Raw genomic sequence first — 6,000 nt, 5'->3', positions numbered from 1 at the left:
AGTAACTTGCCCAAGGTTACACAGCTAATTTTTTTGTGTGTGGGTGATAAGTGTCTGAGGCCGGAACCCAGCTCTAGCCACCCCTACACTTCCTTGTTTACCGGTATTGCCTCCTTTAAAAAGATCTAAGAAGGTCTTTTCTAGACATCAGAAATGAATTTCTATTATATAGGGTAGGAAGTCACTTTGCTTAAGGCTGAGTGTTTCAGCCAAATAAGGCTCTTGTGAGACATCTGCCTTTGATCCAAAATTAATTTTAAAAATACATAATAACATACCACCTTACTATGGCTAAAGAAAACAAGAAATACCTTATAAAAATAGATGAAGTCTATGAATGGACACTCTCAAAAGGTGACAAAGTCCTTTTAAAAAAGTCTCATTAAAATAAAATTTATTCAGAAATCTACAAAGTAAACAGAAAGGAACAAAAATTTCTCTGAGTACTGATGGAGTGGGTGCCTTAGGGGAGCTCTTTCATATGCGGGGGGATGAGACAACTGACATGTGCTGGAACTGATTGGCAAGGCCTTGGAACCAATGATGGCTTCACGGTCTCCTGTCCCCCACTGAGTCAGGTTATACTTCAGTAGGGGCTTCTATCTGAATTGGTGGTAGTTTTTCATGGTGAGGTCTGATAGATACAGCCACTGCTGGCTCTGCATTTGATATTCTACATTAGCACTTGGTCTATCAAGGCATATAACTTGCCTAAAGTACCTTGGTTAGATTCCAGAGGTTTTTTAAGTGAACAATGACCTTCTTAAGATAAATTTGCTTCTTCTGTTCCAGCTTAGTTTGCAAAAAAAAAGTCTGAATCTTACTCAAGTTGGCTTGTAGAAGTAAAATGACTTGCCTAATCATCTCTTGTACCCTTGCTTCTCAGAATCTTTGTCTAGTCTGACTGGTTTGGTCGACTGAACTGGAAACTTAGCTATGTCACCTAATTTGTGTCCACCATTGCATGAAGACAGTGCCACATCTGGTCTATGAGACTGTTCCAAGTTTGGAGAACCCATGGATCCAGACTCCTCACAACTAGGTACACTGCTCTAGGAGCCCCCTGCAGAAAGCCAGCTTTATGAGGGTAGGACCCTTTCCAGATAGAAAAAGTGGAATTGCTTTCTTTAGTGCAAAGTTTGACATCATTTTGACCATGATCTTCCTCCAGGAAGGAGAAAGTTCCCAAACAGTCTGCATTACTGTATCCATCTTTGGAAGAAAATTCCGTCTTCTTTGGACCAAGGACATCATCACAAACTATTGTAATGGTGGGATAATAGTTATTTTCAAGAGATTTTTTTTCTGGTGCAAAATTTCTGCTAGAGGCGATTTGGTCAGAGTGAGTACATGACTAGCTGGGGTATTTATCTGGGGTAGTTTATAGATTCTAGCTGGTCTAGCCCTGGGTCCCAGGCTGCAGAGTACATTTATATCTTGGAGAGAGTCAAGCAAAGCACAACTAGAGCTCCCCAACTTCTCAGTTTCACCACCTACATCTTTTCATAAGTCTCCCAGAGACTGTTCATTTAGGGAGTCATCACTCTCCAAGAGCTGAATCTCTCCTTCCACGAAATTGAAGTGACATCTTCTTCTCCCTCAGAGATTACCAGGAAGGAGTAATGTAGTCCATCTTCATCCTGTTCACACCTACCCCAGGAAGAGGGAGAGAGGTGATTTTAACCTGCTCAGACCCTGAGTCATTAAAACCTCCAGAGAACTCCAGAGAGCAGGTCATATTGTGGAGCAGCATGGAAGCAATCACCAATCTCTCTGCCTCTGCCATGAGGTCAGTTGGAAGTAGGGCTCAGCTCCCACTGAATATTCCTTTCAAGAGGTGTCAAAGTGACTGACTCTCATCTTCCCAAGGGCACACAACTGTTCTTAACTTCAGGTTATCTATTTAAGAGGTGGGAAGCAATCCACTTATAGGTGACCCTAAGACAAGTCACTGGCCCAGGGCACCAGGGCTAAATGATAAGCCATAGAGCAGGAGATCAAATTCAGCACTCTTTCTACTGCCTGAGGTCAAGGCAAGGTATACTCCTGTTCAAAGTTCTACCTTTGAACTACGTCAGAGGCCATTATTATTCTTCTAGGTACTGAAAGACAGACTAACCTCATGAAGCCAGGACAGGAAAGCTGCATTCACATAGCCTGTAGCACCATCTTACCACTCACCTGAGCCCTGGCTTTGCCCACTCACAAGGGAGTCCCTGAGCCAACACTTGCAAATAGGTGGGAAATAAATAATTCTTTAAAAAGTAGAATTGTTCAAATGGAAAAACAGGTACAAAAGCTCACTGAAGAAAATAATTGCTTAAAAATCAGAATTGGGCAAATGGGGATTAATGACTTAGTAAGATATAAAGAAAAAACATAACAAAGTCAAAAGGATAAAAAAATAGAAGAAATTATGAAATATTTCCTTATGAAAACAACTGACCTGAAAAATAGATTTAGGAGAGATGATTTAAAAAATTTTGGACTCCCTGAGAGCCATGATCAAAAACAAAGCCTAGACATCTTATTTCAAGAAATTGTAAAAGAAAGCTTTACTGATATCTTTGATCCAGAGGGCAAAATAAAAATTAAAAGAATCTACAGATCACCTTCTGAAAGAGATCCATGAAAACTCCCAGAATATTATAGTCAAATTCCAGATCCCTCAGGTCATGGAGAAAATATTGCAGTCAGAAACTATTCAGATACCATGGAGCCAGAATCAGGATCACACAAGATTTAGCCACTTCCACACTAAAAGAAGAGAGGGCTTGGAATATAATATTAAGGAAGACAAAGACACTAAGATCACAACCAAGAATAATCTATACAGAAAAACTTAGCATAATCATTCAGGAGGAAATGGATATTTAATGACATAGAGGACTTTTAAGCGTTCCTGATGAAAAGACCAGAGTGGAACAGAAAATCTGACATTCAAACACAATACTGAAGAGAAGCAGAAAAAGTTAAACTCAAAAGAGAAACCATAAGGGACTTAATAAGGTTACAATGTTTCCATGCCTAGATGGGAAGATGATACTTGTAACTCCTGAGAACTTTATCGTTATAATGGCAGTTAGAAAGAGTCTACATAGACAGAGGCAGTGGTGTGAGTTCATTATGTTGGGGTGATATAAAAAATGAAGAGGTGAGAAAGAGGGATGCTTTTGGAGAAAGGAAAGAGAGAAGAAGAATGGGACAGATTATCTCACATAAGAGAGAAAGGCTAGGAAGTGGTTTTATGATGTAGAAGAAGATGGGAAGGGAGGGGTAATGGGGAATACTTGTATCTCGCTATCATCAGAATTGATTCAAAGAGGGAGGTGTGTGTTTGTATTTGTGTGTGTATACCCGGTTGTGTATGGAATTCTATCTTACTCAATAGGGAAGCAGAGGGGAAGGAGATATGGCAAGGGGGCAGAGAAAAAGGGAGGACAGATTAAGGGAGGCAATGGTCAGAAGCAAACCAGTCTTTTGAGGAGAGATAGGGTAAAAAGAGAGAGAAGGATAAATAGAAGAAAATCTGTGATACCACCTAGAAAAACTCCTGACACTTCACAGATACTTAATAAAGTGCTTGTTCCTTGATAAATTACAAATATGAGAAAATATTTGTAAAGCAATTAACATAGTGTCTGACATGTTACTATTGCTTTACAAATGCCCATTTCCTTCTTTTCTTTTCCCTCCACAATATAAGAACTCATTTGTACCACATCTTAAGATTATAATTTTTTAATAACAGTGCTTTGAGGTAGAAAGTACAATTCTTATTATTTCTGTTCTACAGATAAGGAAACTGATGACAGAAGTGGATAAGTGAATTGCCTATCACTTGGTATATGTCAGAGCCAAAGCTAAACCTAGATATCATGATTTCAGGTCCAGTAGGCTTTTCCACCATACTACATTTTCTCTTTGCAGTTATCAGCAGTAAAATTGTAGAAGTACTGGAAATTATATAGAGGGGTAGAGCCAATGTAAAGGTGTTGGAATTAATAAAACTGATATGCTCTAATGATGGCTTAAAGTTATCAACCAAATATTAACATACTTACTACTAGAGATATATAATTCACTTCTTTCTGGTATCTTTTGGAGTTCATAGAGAGTTTGTGAAATAATGGAGCCATTCTATGGGGAAAAAAATAAAAAAAAATACTTTAAAATATAATTAGTTTCTTCCATTTCACAAAAAAAAGTTCTAGCAGAATACAATGTGGTTCTTGATTCTCAGTGGTAATCACTGAATCAGAGGTTTCTGGAACAGGTCACCTGAATCACTTGTTACAAGTTAATTTCTTTGGGGAGCCACAGGATTCAGAGGAATAGGAGTGAGTGTGAAAAAAGGAACTCTATAGTATTTCATAATGTTGTTGCATTTTTATGTAAGACTTTGAGGAAAACCTTTACTTCTTTGTGGCTAAATTTCAGGCTGAGGCATAGGCAGCATTTAGGACTGGAAACTCCAAACCTGAAATTCAAGGGGTAGTAGAGCAAGGGGGGAGCATATGGGATCTTCTTATGATCAATGACTGAGCAGAGAGAGGGTCAGTATCAGACAAGTGGTCAGAAATCAGAGGTCACTAATAAGTAACAGGGTAAATCCAGGCAAACAATCAAGAAAATAAAAAATAAGTCCAAAAAAATATTTTGTGTTTTTTAAAGCTATACTGAGAAAAAACAGAAATCCAAAGAAAGAATAGGACCACAGTTTAGGGTGGATGAGGTGATTATAATAAATGACAGTGAGAACACAGAGTTACTTAGCTTGTAATTGGCTTCTGCTTTTTGTTTTTGTAAAACAAAATGATCTTTGGATTGGAAAAGACAGAACTAAACTAAATACCAACAAAGCCCAAGGTGAGCAAAGAGAGTAGGAAAGCCCTTAGCTATCTGTGATGAGCTCAAGTCTTCAAGCCCAGATGAATTATGTCCAAAGCTACTAAAAGAACTGGCAAATATTATTGCTGAGCCACTGTAAGTGACTTTGGAATACCATAGAAAACAGAAAGGGAATTGCAGGATAGAAGACTAAATGTTACCCTAATTTTTCTCTTGAAAGCAAGAGAATGGACTATCCAAATTATAGACCAGTAAGCCTGACTTCTATCCTTGGAGGAAATAATGTATTTATTTTAAAAATGTTTAGTAAGTGTCTAAGAAAGGAAATGGTGATCACAAAGTACCAGCATGACTTCATTAAGAACATGTCATGCCAGTCTAACCTTGTTTTCTTTTTGGGATAGGGTTATTAGTATGTTACATCAGACAATCTTGTAGATATGACTTGACTATTTTATAATTTTTCAATTAACAATCATCAGTGAGCACAAATATTTCAACAGACAAAGAACACAAAGGAGTTTCACATATTGAGCCACATCTGTTTAAGAAGTTGCTTTTTAAGTATTTACCTGTATTTTTGCAAAACATCTGATGAAGTCTCTAATCCTAATCTTATAGAGAGGATACAGAGAGCCATAGAGTAGGTTAGTCAATGATATGATCAAATGAGTGCAGAACTGCTTAAAAAGGCAAACCTGACTAGTCAACACTAATGATTCCATAGCTACTCAGAAAAAGTTTTCCAAAGAAGTACCTCAGGGGTGTATGCTTGGCACTGTCCTTTCCAACATTTTGTGCTCCGTTCTGGAAGCCATATTTGCAAGAAGGGTATTGATAAACTAGAGAGCCTTCAGAAAAGCAGAAGAGGATGGGGAAGGGCCTGAAGATAGTCCCACATGAAGATCTATTTTAGAAACTCAATAGTTCTTCCTGGATGAAAGACTTAGAAGAGACATATCCAAGGATTTGAAGGACCAGTAGGTGGAAGAGGGATAAAACTCATTCTATTTGACCAAAAAGGGAGGAAACATGAGCAGTGAGTGAAAGTTGAACAAAGATACATATATAAAAGTTTGATCTTCTGCACAATTTGATCTATTCAAAAGTGGAATGGGCTATCCCTAGAAAAACTGTTTGAAGTAACAA

General features: G+C 38.0%; 1 pseudogene; it reads right to left on the bottom strand.

Moving 5' to 3' along the window:
* Positions 1–477: 477 nt before the first annotated feature.
* On the bottom strand, positions 478–1,738 carry LOC138173871 (S100P-binding protein-like; annotated as a pseudogene).
* Between the last annotated feature and the right edge of the window lie 4,262 nt (positions 1,739–6,000).

Source organism: Petaurus breviceps, unplaced genomic scaffold (genome assembly GCF_028583685.1).
Source record: "Petaurus breviceps papuanus isolate PSGF00001 unplaced genomic scaffold, PetGlider_PUasm1.0 129, whole genome shotgun sequence".
Taxonomy (NCBI): Eukaryota; Metazoa; Chordata; class Mammalia; order Diprotodontia; family Petauridae; genus Petaurus; species Petaurus breviceps.
This window is presented reverse-complemented; position numbering and strand designations above follow the sequence as displayed.